This window comes from Symphalangus syndactylus, chromosome 19 (genome assembly GCF_028878055.3).
Source record: "Symphalangus syndactylus isolate Jambi chromosome 19, NHGRI_mSymSyn1-v2.1_pri, whole genome shotgun sequence".
Classification (NCBI taxonomy): domain Eukaryota; kingdom Metazoa; phylum Chordata; class Mammalia; order Primates; family Hylobatidae; genus Symphalangus; species Symphalangus syndactylus.
Window position 1 is genome coordinate 82,877,031 of NC_072434.2, and position 16,021 is coordinate 82,893,051.

The following is a 16,021-nucleotide window of genomic DNA, read 5'->3' on the forward strand; positions in this document are numbered from 1 at the left end:
GCCGCATATCTACAACTATCTGATCTTTGACAAACCTGACAAAAACAAGAAATGGGGAAAGGATTCCCTATTTAATAAATGCTGCTGGGAAAACTGGCTAGCCATATGTAGAAAGATGAAACTGGATCCCTTCCTTATACCTTATACAAAAATTAATTCAAGATGGATTAAAGACTTACATGTTAGACCTAAAACCATAAAAACCCTAGAAGAAAACCTTGGCAATACTATTCAGGACATAGGCATGGGCAAGAACTTCATGTCTAAAACACCAAAAGCAATGGCAACAAAAGCCAAAATTGACAAATGGGATCTAATTAAACTAAAGAGCTTCTGCACAGCAAAAGAAACTACCATCAGAGTGAACAGGCAACCTACAGAATGGGAGAAAATTTTCACAATCTACTCATCTGACAAAGGGCTAATATCCAGAATCTACAATGAACTCAAAGAAATTTACAAGAAAAAAACAAACAACCCCATCAAAAAGTGGGCGAAGGACATGAACAGACACTTCTCAGAAGAAGACATTTATGCAGCCACAAAACACATGAAAAAGTGCTCATCATCACTGGCCATCAGAGAAATGCAAATCAAAACCACAATGAGATACCATCTCACACCAGTTAGAATGGCCATCATTAAAAAGTCAGGAAACAACAGGTGCTGGAGAGGATGTGGAGAAATAGGAACACTTTTACACTGTTGGTGGGACTGTAAACTAGTTCAACCATTGTGGAAGTCAGTGTGGTGATTCCTCAGGGATCTAGAACTAGGTATACCATTTGACCCAGCCATCCCTTTACTGGGTATATACCCAAAGGACTATAAATCATGCTGCTATAAAGACACATGCACACGTATGTTTATTGCGGCACTATTCACAATAGCAAAGACTTGGAACCAACCCGAATGTTCAACAACGATAGACTGGATTAAGAAAATGTGGCACATATACACCATGGAATCCTATGCAGCCATAAAAAATGATGAGTTCATGTCCTTTGTAGGGACATGGATGAAACTGGAAAACATCATTCTCAGTAAACTATTGCAAGGACAAAAAACCAAACACCGCATGTTCTCACTCATAGGTGGGAATTGAACAATGAGAACTCATGGACACAGGAAGGGGAACATCACACACTGGGGACTGCTGTGGGATGGGGGGAGGGGGGAGGGACAGCATTAGGAGATATACCTAATGCTAAATGACGAGTTAATGGGTGCAGCAAACCAACACGGCACATGGATACATATGTAACAAACCTGCACATTGTGCACGTGTACCCTAAAACCTAAAGTATAATAAAAAAAAAGTTTGTGGCCAATATGAACATTACAATAAGTTATTTAAAATTATTTTTATTAAATTTTTATTTTGCTTACATAATCCAGAAGATTTGCCTGATTGCACTGATCTCTAAGTCCCTTAAATTCACTTAATGGGCTGAAATGACAGCTGAGCTAATGAAATTTATGAATACTGCCTCAAAGCATGAGCAGTGGGTGCCATAGCCAATTTCTTCCATTTGCATAGTTTCTATGTAATTTTGTCTCTAAACTGTTAACAGCAGTTAAAATAGGCCATAACTTATTTTTCTACCATAGGACATCACTGAAAGTATAAAATACAAGTTGTAAAATATGTATTCAAGTAAAACATGTAATCTCTGTAATGCCTAGTCACATTAATACTTCCACTGTCAGGCATTCCTAAGGGGTTGCATCAACTATGATGCACAATCATAAAGGTAAAAATTATTCTACATTAACACATGGATTATTCATGTTTGCAGCAATAAATGGATGTTTTTTCTTACCATCTGAATTAGTAAAATGAGAAGTAACTTATTTGATAATTAAGATTCCTGTGTTATTATGTTGGTATACCATTAATACATAAAGTCAATCTGTAGAATTGGTAATACATGTATGATTATGATTTATGTAGTGTTGATTTTATTTCAAAATAAAAATAACTAAGAAATTATTTCAAAATTATTTGTATAAGGAAAAACTTACATAACACATAGCAAAAACATTTCATTGAGTCCTTTTTAAAAATGGAACTATCTAAATATTCTGAATCTGTAGTCTATTATGGAACTGGTGGATATACATTTTGAAAACTTCCACAGGTAAATGATAACTATAATCTAGGTTGGAGACCACAGCCCTGACATAGTGTCCAAAAGAGAAATTCTTAGGTGGAATGTTCTTGAATAAGATATAAAATATAATCACATGTAGGAGACCACAAGAAGAAGGGTGACTTTACCTTGGGCAGAAACAGATAGTCTGGCTATCATTGCAGGCTGCCAGGAAAGTAAAATATTCATTTAGTACAATAATAAGACATTTTTTCCTGGTGAAAAGAAATCAAGGAGCAATTATATGCCTGAGGCTACCGCAGATATTGCAGCTTCATCTGCCAAGGGTCCCTATCTCTAAAAGCATAATACAGTAGTTATCAACCATATGTTTAGCGAATTGAATATATCTGAAACAGTGCCAATAGTTGTGTACATTCTGCAGAAAAAGACTGCTGGGCAAACATGATAAGTGCCAACAGAAGGTTGGAAATTTCGCAATATATTACAAAGTTTTCCCACTACAAATTAAATAAGCTTTAATTATTAACTGTAAGACTCAGCTATCTGGAATTATACGTTTTATGAGTGTAATATATAGCATTTCTTTTATGGTAAAATGAGATTTTCATAGATGAAGTAGGTTGGGAATTTTAGTAATTTCCATTAATTTACCAAACAATCCAAGGCACAAGTTCTCCCCAACCTTCTTCATAAGAAGATAACCTTTCTTCCTTAGCCCCACTGGAAATGGACCAAAGCAAATAGAAAAACTGTGAAATGTGGATTTGCTTTGTGGGATAATGTAGTTATATGATTTAATTTTACATTGCTGTGCTATATTTTCTCACTTTGATTCTTTTAAAGATTGGAATGGGCTACAAAAGGCATTTCAGCCCCAATATTACAAAAAATGTTTTTGAGTTTGACAGGGTAAAAAGTACAAGGCTACATGTGTAAAATTAGTAATTTCATTAAGTTATTCATACCAATAAAGTATAGCATATATTAAGAATTCATTGATTATTGAGAAAATGAGTTCTTTAGAAATTTAAAGTAAGGAGCTGTTTTGGAGAGTTGAGTATATTTAAATACATATGTCTAATTAAACATTTAAACTGGGAATCCGATAACATGTAGGACTAAAGTAAATGTTTCTTATTAAATTGTGGCCCTGCCTCTTTTTATTTTCTAATGAATAAAAAAATTCTTTCACCTTTTGTATGTTTAAATTGATGTAATTACTGAGATGATGACCAGAGGTGAAGGGTGAGCCTAAAATCTACTAACTGACTTCGGTAGAGTCAGTTCAGTTTTTGTGCTTTATTTTCTTGGGTTACAATAGTAATCTAATCTATACTTTTGTGATGAAAAATATATAAGATGGGACCATTTTAATTGGGGCTAATCCTAAATTTTGTGGACAACAGTGGTACCCCACGTTTTAATCAAAATGATTATATCTCGAACATAGTCAATCTCTTTATCTTAACTACCTATACAGTAATCCATCATATTGTCAACAACACTACTAAATTATACACTTGTGTAGATAGATAGATTGATAAATAGTATTGACTTGCTATTTTGACACTGTCCCATCATACTGCTGTAATCGTATTTTCAAAGTTTAAATGCACCCTCTTCAAAAAATTGCTAGGTTCAATATTCTCCCCTGGCAATCCCCACAGATTTTTTAAAAATGTTTCTTTTAAAATGTTAAAAATATTTGGACTTCAAAAATAGCAGTGTTTCAAATAGAAAATAGTAGCAAATAAAAACTATAAAGGAACTATTAGGAAAACAGTAACCATCAGAGAAGATTGCCTTTATGGTATATTTTTAGTTAAATCTGTGTCTCTAAGGTTATGACCTCAGGCCTTGATATACAAGCTATGTTTTGATTGATAGCTTCTTTCTTTTATCATACAAATATGTATCATGGACCTATTGTGTGCTTATATTCTAGTAGGGTGACACCAAATAACTCCATTAGTTCACAAATGGGGAGTTTCTCAGTGAGAAATCTGTAAACAAAAGAAAAGAAAAGAAAAGTAAAATAGTGCAGATCAGTTCCATCTAGGAAAATGGATTCCTCTGTTTTCAATCAATCATTAATATATTTTTACTAGTGATTTTTCAAAAAGATTGTGAATATTTCATTATGATGATGGATATGGTTTGGCTGTGTCCCCACTCAAATCTCATGTTGGATTGTAATAATCCCCACTTGCCAAGGGTGGGGCCAGGTGGAGATAATTGAATCATGAGGGCAGTTTCCCTCATACTGTTCTGGTGGTAATGAATAAGTCTCTTGAGATCTGGTTTTATAAATGGGAGTTCCCCTGCACGAGCTCTCTTGCCTGCTGCCATGTAAAACATGACTTCTACCATTATTGTGAGACCTCCCTAGCCATGTGGAACTATGAGTCCATTAAACTTCTTTTTCATTCTAAATTACCCAGTCTTGGGTATGTCTTTATTAGCAGCGTGAGAATGGACTAATACAAAGATGATACTTCAGGCACATGGCTTTCTTATTTTCTGATAGAAAATAATATTTCTGAAGAGAATTCTGAGATTTGTGAGGACAGTATTTTTTCCCCAGTGATTAAGTCAATGATTGACATTTAGTAGATTGTCAGCAGTGTTTGTTTGTTGAATAAATGGATCCCGTGTGTTTTGTGATAAATAAAATACTCAGCTATGTACATGTGAAGGGCATCCATTTTTATTTTATAATGTGAATAAGAAATTTCAATTATATAATAATTCACCCTGTTGTTAACAATCATAACAATAAAAAATGAAAGTAAAAAGAAAGTTTTTTACATAAAATATGTATTCAAGCTGGTTCAATAAATTCTATCATCAAATTCTATGTTTATAGAATTCATTATTGTACTTTAAGAAGTTCTGAGAAACTTGGGACGGAATTATAGCTTTCGAAGTCAAAGTGGACTATGGCTTTGACACAATATGTTATTAGTATCCTAAGTAGCATACCCTAACTACCTAGACTTTTAAAAATTGTTTTGTAAACTTAAATATGGAATACAGTGAAAATGTTTTGCATGCAAAAAGTATGTGTTGTGTGAGCTTTTAAGTTAGCTAAAAATGAGCTAAACAAATATTCATTATTCTGCAATAAAATGCAAAATCATAATACACTAACTATTCTTTGCAGTCTGTCTTTGTGTTAGTCTTGTATTCATCCTTATTCATATAAATGAACTTATTACTGTTATGAAATGTATAATGCATTACAATGTATGATTCTAAAACTTCTCTGAATTTCCATTTATAATGCAGCTTCTAACTCATTTTTAATTGCTTAGAAAATTATGACTAAAAAGAAAAATGCTCCAAGAGGCTCTTTTATTTCAAGTCACTGATAATATGAGTTCTCAGTGTAAATATTAGTTATTCAATGACAATCAAGACAGAGGAATGTACAACCAGATTGCAATTCTCATTCAGTGTCTCACACTGCCTCTGTAAAAGCTTTTAAAGCATGGATATCTAATCATTGAGAAGATTTTGCAGAGGCTGAATATTTGAGAAAGAATATTTGGATATTAGAATGCATGGATGCCTTATTATGCAGTTATTTTTCACGAATAAGTCACTCGTGCGTTTTTAGTATTCTAATTTCAAGGCTATAATTCCATTTTAGAGCTGTATTTAGTTAAGTGCAAGCTTGAAAGTTCTTTCAAATTTAAAGAATTGTCACATAAAAACTCTTCAAGTATACCATGGCTACACTCCACTGAGGCTTATGTTCATTTTATCATTTAATCACATAATTTCAAAATAAGCAAAAAATACTTTTAATTCTCTAGACTGGATTTCCAAATTGCTGATGACCATTTCCTTGCCCATATTTCAACCATATATAATGTCGCTGTATGTCCTGTAGAACATAAACTGTGGAAAATCTAGGTACATACATATCTATTCAAAACCAAGGATAGGATTGGTGCACTTTGAAATCCTTAATATGAATTTCTAAAAGTGAGAATAAATTATTCGTAAAATACCATGTGGCTCCAAGGAAACCAGATAGTAAAATGTGGTGCAGCCTTTGATTTAGTGAGGAATCTTTTTATCACATGAATAAATATCTTCCAACACATATCTGCTGTAAAACTGATATTTTTTAAAGGATAAATATTTAAAGACAGAGACATGTATCTTAAAAGCAGAACTGGATGATTCTAAGATCTGGGCCATGTTACAGCCATTGCAACAAAGTCCTCCACGTCACCTTCTGTGAACCTGAGAGAGGCACCTAATAATTTATGCAAATGCATTATCAGGAAACTGCTACCCAATTGCTGCTACCAGTGAATAAATCAGGCCTCCAAGGTGTACTTCCTATTTTCTCTCTGATATTAGACAGAAATTTTGATGCAATGGGAGGGTAGGTGATGCATTCCAGTACCATCCAATGGGAATCAAAAATTAAATTTAACATTAGAAAAAGTTAGATTATTTATCACATTTTGGCCACGCTGCATATTTACTGTTATTGAAATTCAGGCTGCTTATTGTGATCTGCAACTTGACAGCAGGTCGCAAGGAGTTTCCAAATAGAATTATGTGTACAACTATTAAAATAACCCACACTATTTCCTACAGTGGGCTTGGTGTTTGCTCTGTTTAGCTCATTTGTCAGTAATCTCCATCCCCTTTTGCATCTATTTATATTTTTACCCTGAAGGATTTGTTTGAAAACAATAGGAAGCCATCAAATTTTAAAAATTACACTGGAGTATTAAAGTACCACCATTATATAAAGCTGTGGAATCCTATATATGGTATGTAGAAATCCATTTAAATATTTGCTGAATTAGAAGTAATGTGAAGTTTGGTTCAGGTTTTTGAGAAACATATATAAAAATAGTAGGAGAAAACGAATTTTATCAGCTGGAAACTTCCATGGCTTTGATTTTGATGGTGGTAATGCAGATGAGCAATAATTGACTATATGACCCGAGACATGCACCTTTCATGCCTGTGTCAAATGAGAATATTGATGAAGTTACTTCCATTACTGAACGCTTGTGACTCATCTCTTCCCCATTCTTACTTTGAAAATTCAATTTGAAAATATTTGAGATCTTTTAAAATGCAACCCACAATTTTTGTGCCCTATAAAAATACTTTATCTCAATAGAGGATGAGATAAAATGATGTATGAAATCCTGAGGAATAACAAATGGAAAAACAATCTTTAAAGAGATAGGCTTACATGTATTTCTACAAATAGAAAAGTGTGTTGAAATACCAACTACCTAGCATACCAAATATTCTTTGATAATTACTAAACATTAACAATATATAATAGGTTGCATTTTAAAAATGAAATTCTAAAGTCCTGTTTTCACATTTCCTTAAATGGATAGCATTCATTGTAGCCCAGTGTGTATTTGCTTAAGAAGCTTAATGTGCTGAGGGAAAGTAGCTCCTTTCCAAATCTTGAGCTTTGATTTATCTACAATAGTAACCAAGAGAGCGAAAATTAACTTGTATATGTTAATCCAAATAAATTAAAATTCACAGTTTTCTATGCTAATATGTTAACAGCCTACTTTCCTTTCCCATCTAAGCTCAGACATGTGAGCTAAGCAAACATGCCAAAATTGCTAGTCCCTTAAGTCTGGACATTACTAATGAATAAGCTCTGATCCTTATAGCAAGGTTAATAAACCTATTTATACTATATTATATTATATTGAAGAGGAACATAAGAATAAATATAAACCATAGACCGAGAGCATATCCTATTCTAGAACACATTATTTTCAAGCACTCTGGAGGAATTTGCACTATTTTAGTTCAAAGAAAAGCTAATGAACATTAGATACGTAGTTTGATATTTTAACTTAAACTAAGCATATGCATTTTAATAACCAATGAAGGAAGTAGGCTTACTTCAAGATATTACATGTGTGTAAACATATGTAGGTATTATTTTAGAAAGTCAAAGGAAAGTTCCATTCCTTTCCATTAAGCGGATCAGGAAAAGGATATGATGAAGGAAGAACCTGACTAGTACAGATTACTACAAGAAGACATGTTGGTGCCTGTTGCTTCTTTCCCTTGTCATTTGAGTGTTAAAGGAAAATGTACTAATCTTTTTTTCCCTCAAATTTAATTGTATAGATTTGCATCTTTGAGCCAATATTTGTTCCAGCCAACAAAAGAAAATTGAGATAACAAATGCATTACTGTCTCAAGAAGATTAGATAATACCTAGAGTTGATGAGTAAGAAAGATCAAAGATAACACAAGACACATCTTATAATAATAAAGCATTAGCAAGCTTAAAGAAATAATGAAAACTTTGGAATTTATTATTGGAAGTTCTCAAGAGCTAAATCAATATTTTCTAACATAAAATTTGGTTGTTCTGAAAACACACAAAATCAAAAGTCTGTCGAGAATACTCTCAAGAAGTGAATTAGCATCCTCCACTCAGAATTCAGAGCTCTTTAGGGATATAAGTAATCAATTTATCTTCTGTTTACTTGTGAATGTATTATTTACTTAGTTTTCTTTTCTGTCTCACTGAAAGAATCATATTTCCTCTTAGCAAATCTAAAATCACTTTACCTTTTGTTTTGACCTGGTTCCTTCTGTCACATAAAAAATATTTATTAGCCTCATATATTCAATATATGTTAGCACTGCTATCTATCAGAAAAGAAAAACAAATCCCAAACCATTATTCCATTTTTATCACATGATTTCAGGCCATGTCCAGAATTAGGAAAGTAAGAGAGTTTGAATACTGTACTTTAAATCAACTAGAACTGGAATGACATTGATAAACATACAATTAGATTATATTATGTTCTTGACTTGCCAAAAATACCTTCCATAATACATACATAGAAATAATTTTATACTTTGAACGTCTTATATGTCCTTTATATTAGCTTTGCTGTTTCCATAAGCTATATTTCAATAGCATGCATATTGGAGTCAACTTTTACTATGTGGGAAGGATCAGATGCTTAATATTAAGCAAATGTATTACTTGAAGGAATTTTATAGTCTGTCAGGCAAATAGTTTTTAATTTAACCCCCCAACAAGACTATTACAAATTAAGAAATGTAATTTTCCATTCTTACCAAGAAATACTGATATTTGCCAGCAAATATGTGAGTAAATACCAAGGTTGCTGAATTGTTTGTATTAACAGCGTTTTCAGCAAGCATTGCTACAGAGACATTTCAGGCAAGAAAACATTTCTCAGCAGCCGAGCATTTTTGAACTTGCCCACACTGCTAACTCTATTCTACAGGATCCTATGGGAGAAGGAGTGTGTATAAAAAAGATAATCTGAAACTATTGTAAGTGGTACAATGGAAATAAATTCAGTTGGAACTGGTTCATTTCAACATTAATCAGGCTTCATGGGGTGCTTCCTCAGTGACAGAAAAGATTGCCCAGGGAACAAAGCCTCATCACAATGCTGATAAGGGAAAAGCATTTCTTTTTTTTTTTTTTTTTTTTTTTTTTGAGACGGAGTCTCGCTCTGTCGCCCAGGCTGGAGTGCAGTGGCGCAATCTCGGCTCACTGCAAGCTCCCCCTCCCGGGTTCACGCCATTCTCCTGCCTCAGCCTCTCCGAGTAGCTGGGACTACAGGCGCCCGCCACCACGCCCGGCTAATTTTTTCTATTTTTTAGTAGAGACGGGGTTTCACCATGGTCTCCATCTCCTGACCTCATGATCCGCCTTCCTCGGCCTCCCAAAGTGCTGGGATTACAAGCGTGAGCCACCGCGCCCGGCCAGGGAAAAGCATTTCTATGCTACAAAGCTGCAACTGAAATATTTACTGGTCAAGAGAGGCAACTTACCTTTACTAGAGTCAAGGGAGACATTTGTTTTTCTACTGTAGAAAGCAAGCATTAAATTGCCTAGTTACTCTCTGGTTAGCTGAACATCTGGCATCAGTTTTGTATAAGTTGATCAGAAATCATTTGTTTCTCTTGGTAAACTGATTCACATACTCGAAAATGCTTGATAGTGCCAATGTCTGAGAGAGTATTTGAGTGACAGAAAGCTATTTCTTGACCAGAACAGCCATGGCACCAGTAGGTATGTTAACCGTATAGGTGTATATCGATATGTTACTATATGGACATACAGCTGACCCTTGAACAATGTGAAGGTTAGGGGCTCCAACTCCCATGCAGCAGAAAATCCATGTATAATTTTTGACTCCCCAAAAATTTGACTACTAATAGCCTACTGTTGACCAGAAGCCTTACTAATAACATAAAGAGTCAATTAACACATAGTTTGCATGTTATATGTGTTATATTATTATAAGAAAGTGAGCTAGAGAAAAATAAAATATTTTTAAGAAGATCATAAGGAAGAGAAAATATTTACTATTCATTAAATGGAAGTGAGTCTTCATATACATCTTCATCCTTGCTGTCTTCACGTTAAGTAGGCTAAAGAGGAGGAGGAAAAGGAGGAGTTGGTTTTGCTGTCTCGGGGTGGGAGAAGTGGAAGTGGACCGGGAGGGAGGAGACGCAGGCACATTGAGAAGTTTTATTGAAAAAAAAATCCCCATATAAGTGAACCCGCACAGTTCAAATCCATGTTGTTTAAGGGTCAACTGTACTGTACGTCTAGAAGAATCACTATTGAATATTAGGCATGCTTTGTCTTATAAATAAAGGGTGGGGGAGAAAAAACACAAACCAAGGCCCATTATGTTAGGCTTTTACAAAATGCAAATCTGTTATGATTTTCATTCAGAGTTGCTTCTAAGACCCTTCTCCGAGCGTGTCCCTTTTACCTGCTCTTGTTGCCCAGCACTATCAGCCATGGTCCTCTGACTAAGAAGGCAGATTGAGGTGCCTTCTTATTCAGAGAGATTATTCATGTGATGATGGGCACATGCGGATTCTTATAGGGATCAGAAGAAAAATAGAAAGAGAGAGAAGTCCTGCAGAATTAGCGTCCTCACTTTTGCAAACCAGTATTTTTAAAAAAGGAGAAAAGTTTTCACCAGTAAGCTCTGGTCCTTTCCTACTATGTATTGATTGCAAAGAACATTCAATTGGAAAGGAAATCAGATTTTATTCAGTGGCCAAAGAATGAAGAGGAGCTTGTGCTCCAAAGGCACCTTCTCCCCGGGCAGTGGGAAGTATGGGAGTTTTAAAGAATTGGATGCAGGTTCGGGTAGGAATGTAAGTATGTACAGGGTGGAGTTCCAGATGTTCAGGTACAGTTAATGACATGCTTCTTCATACATCATGTGTACACAAAATGGCAGCAATCTTCTATTGGGGAAGAGCTTTTTGGTATTATAATAATATGTTAATGATCCCACAATAATTGAAGGTCACCTGCTCTGGTGTGCACCAATATCTAGCAGGCCTGGGCGTCTGATATTTGGCATGGGGTCAGGAGAGTTAGGCAGTTTGTGGCATTCAGGCCACCTGGTTTCCTTAAACAGCTGTGTCTATAGATAAACAGACTAAAGAAAAACTGTTAAAGTTTTTGTACAGTCTCTGCTCTGGTTCGTCCCAGTGACAAGGTTAGGCTTGACTTTACTTAGGATTTACTTTAAAGTTTCATTGCTGGTCATTTGGGGAAAATAAATAATCTTCCCATCGACTCTGGCCTGAATGAATCTAATAAATAAATAAATACTGGAGTTTATTTAATGTAGTTTTTTTGTAATTTTTTTTGAGATGGCGTCTTGCTTTGTTGCCCAGGCTGGAGTGCAATGGCATGTTCTTGGCTCCCTGAAACTTCCCCCTCCAGGGTTCAAGTGATTCTTCTGCCTCAGCCTCCTGAGTAGCTAGGACTACAGGCATGCACCACCACACCTGGCAAATTTTTGTACTTTTAGTAGAGACGGTGTTTCACCATATTGGACAGGCTGTTCTTGAACTCCTGACCTCGTGATCTGCCTGCCTCGGCCTCCCAAAGTGCTGGGATTACAAGCATGAGCCATTGTGCCCGGCCATTTATAATTTGTTATTCTTTTCAATTGCTAATTGCATTTGCCATAAATTGCACTTATCTGCAAAATTGACAGCAATTATAATTTATTTTTGAGTTTAGGAGTGGAGGTTTAACAGGCAAAAGAAAAAAAAAGAACAACCCTCTGTCTTGCAAGAGAGAGGGGCAGCCAAATGGAAATCTGGCAATTCTAATTTTTAAAAATGTATCTACCATATTTTGGACACCACTACACACAAGACACTGTGACAGGTCCTTTGCATATATTTCCTCTAAGCGTCTTAACAAAAAAATTAGGTAGGTATTGATAACCCTACTTTAAACATCATGGGCCAAGGAGGAAATTGGTTATTAATTTATGTATTCATGTACTTCATTAACTTATATTAATTTTTTTGTGATAGACGAGGGATTTAATAGGAAACAAATGTTTGTCTTCATGAGGTTTGCATTGTTGTTTTTGTTGGGAGGCAGAAATAACTCATAGTCAAGCAAATGAAATAATTACAAAATATAATAAAGGCTGTAGAGGAAATAAAACGGAACTCAAAAACTTTAATGGGAGCAACTTGTTAATATGAAAATGTTTCATATTAACACTTTCATATTAACCCATTTTCATAGTAACAAGTTAATGTTCATATTAACAAGTAACATTTAAGGGAACTAATAAATTGATAGCCAAAAAACAGGTTGATATGTAATTTGGGGAGAAAGAAATTATAGGCAATGTAAATAGCATGGACAAAGACCCTGAACTATACAAAAGCGTGGCAAAATCAAACAACAGAAAGAAACCCAAAGTGGGTGAGGAAGAGAGGCACACTGTGAGGAATTATTAGGATAGTAGGGTGTGCTGTCAAGCTGGGCCTTCTAGGCTGGAAAAGTACTTCAATTTACTGAGGCCTTAATTAAGTCAATGCTATCATCTTACTCAAATTTTTAAAAACATGGATCTTGCTACTTGGTGGAAAATAGCATGACACAATCAGGAGGTTAGAGGACTCACTACAGCAAGGGCCTAGGAGCAGTCCTTGAAGAGTAATGTCCTGTAAAAGTTGGATGGGTGGAGAACAAGGGATTATCAGAAAGAACAGGAAAAGGAGATAACATTAAGACCAAAAATCAATAATATTTTAAGGAAAGAGTAGTCATCTATAACATTATGCTAAGGTCACATAATAGTAAGATAAAACAGTTTACAGTAATCTCCCCTTCCCCACGGGAAATATGTTCGAAGGCTCGAAGTGGTGACTGAAACCTTGGTTAGGACCAGCCCCAGCATATACTATGTTTTTTTTCAATCTGAGAACCAAGAGAGCTGCTAAGTGACTAAGGGGAGGATAGCATCTAGAGAGTGGATCCACTGGACAGAGGTAGTTGACATCCTGGGAAGGACAAAGTGGGACAGTGAGAGATTTCATCATGCAAGTCAGAACAGAGTGGAATTTAAAACTTAGGGATGGTTTATTTCTAGAATTTTCCATTTAATATTTTCAGACCATACTTGACCATGGGTAACTGAAACCATGGAAAGTCAAATTGCAGATGAGAGATATGGGGGACTACTGTGCATCATCAGAGGTATTTTTACAATGAGAACATCAGTTTCAGAGACTTGAAGGTGTGCATCTGGTAAGGCACAGCCTACTCCCATAGGATTGGATCTTCTTTACTACCCACACCGCACATGAAACCCCGTCCGACTTACCACTTGCTTTCTTGGACACTCCTGGTACTAACTGTGGAGTGCTGGGTTCTTTGGGAAATTGAAGCTGAGATAGAGTTAGAAGTGTAAAAGATTTATTGGAGATCAAAGCTCCATCTTTCATCCCTCAGAGAGAGCTTTCTTTCTTTCTTTCTTTCTTTCTTTCTTTCTTTCTTTCTTTTTCTTTCTTTCCTTCCTTCCTTCTTTCTTTTCTTTCTTTCTTCCTTCCTTTCTTTCTTTCTTTCTTTCTTTCTTTCTTTCTTTCTTTCTTTCTTTCTTTCTTTCCTTCCTTCCTTCCTTCCTTCTTTCTTCTTTCTCTTTCTTTCTTTCTTTCCTTCCTTCCTTCCTTCTTCTTTCTTTCTTTCTTTCTTTCTTTCTTTCTTTCTTTCTTTCTTTCTTTCCTTCCTTCCTTCCTTCTTCTTTCTTTCTTTCTTTCTTTCTTTCTTTCTTTCTTTCTTTCTTTCTTTCTTCTTTCTTTCTTTCTCTTTCTCTCTTTCTTTCTTTCTTGTTTGTTTGTAATGACAAGGTCTCACTATGTTTTGCATGCTGGTCTCCAACTTCTGGCCTCAAGCAATCCTCCATCCTTGGCCTCCCAAAATTTTGGGATTACAGGCAGGAGCCACTGTGCGTGGCCTAAAGAGATTATTTCACTAAGAAAATTAGAACAAATAGGAAGAGAAAAGAACTAGTTCATTTGTCCACTATCAGCATAATGAGTTAGTTTTATTTTTCCTTTGCTGGTGGATCACTTCTGTTAAATAATAAATATTGCAATGTCTACCAGTACTTTTGTTTTCACACTTGGTACCCGTATACCTCTAGTTTCTTCCATATTTCTCTTTTCTCTTTGAAAAAAAATGTTTCCAAATGTGTCACCTTACACTCGACTTTCCTCCTACCCTTCTGCGTCCCTCACCTCTCCATTCCTCTAAAATGTAGGTGTCCGATGTGGTAGCCACTAGCCACATGTATCTAATTTGATTTGAACTAATTAAAATCAAACATATTTAAAGTGAAGTTCCTGAGTCACCCATGAATCACATTTAAAGTGCATTTAAGGCTGGGCACAGTAGCTCATGCTTGTAATCCCAACACTTTGGGGGGCTGAGGCAAGAGGCTTGCTTCAGGCCAAGAGTTTGAGACAAGCTTCAACATAGTGAGATCCTATCATAGTGACCTCAACATAGCGAGACCTCATCTCTACAAAAAATAAAAAATAAAAATAAATAAGTGAATAAAGTGCATTTAATTACCCTACCTGCCTAATGAATACTCTGTTGCTCATTTCTGTCATTGCACGGAATTCTGCTGGACAGTTCAGAATATCACCTACTCAGAATCTCAACTGATATATTTATTAAGATACCCACAGCTAATCCATCACCATCAGAAATCCGTTTACCCCTTCATCCAGATTGTCATGGCCATCCCTATCTCATTAAATGGCACCAGCAGCTACCCAGTTATTCAACACGCCCCTCCCACAAAACAACAACAACAAACAGGTTTACTGTTGTTTCAACTTCCCCACTTACCACCTGACATTAAATTTATCAGCAAATCTCAGGAGCTCTACCTTTAAAACATATTCAGCATTCAACTAGATCTCATTAACTTCATAGCCAAAATTTTAATAAATCTACCATTATTCTTACCTAATAACATTCTCATTTGCATCCATTCTTCTGTTCTCTTCTATACTCTTTTTCATACACAGCAGCAGAGTGATCTTTCAAAAATGTAAATCAAACTACACCATTTGCTTTTTCAAAACTCTCCAAAGGCTTGCCAGCATATTTGGGGAAAAAAATCCCAACTGTGCACATAGCTTATAAATTCTACATAAAGTTGTCCTTTCCTAAATTCCAGACATCTTATGTCACATGTGAGCTCTTGCCCAGCCTTGTGGGCTTTCTCTTGGTTCCTCTAACACTTCCTTGCTTAGGACTTTTGGGCTGGCTGTTCTCACTGCCTGAACTTTCTTCCTCCAGATCATTATCTAGTTTATTCTTTTATTTTAATTCAGTCTCTGTTTATATAGTGTTTCCTCAGAGTGGTCTTCCATGAGGACACCATGTAAAATAACATTTCCTCCATTTGGGTGGGTAGCTTCATATTAGTTTACCCGTTTCATTTTTCTTCTTAGCACTCATCACTTCCTTCAGTTATATTTCCTTATTTACTGCCTATCTCTCGCACTAGAATGCCAACTCAGAAAGAACT

General features: G+C 35.4%; 1 long non-coding RNA gene across 1 annotated transcript in view; it reads left to right on the top strand.

Annotated features, from left to right (window-relative positions):
- The window catches only part of LOC129458365 (uncharacterized), a 520,440-nt gene that overhangs the window by 493,648 nt on the left and 10,771 nt on the right, over window positions 1-16,021 (top strand). The window lies entirely within an intron of this gene.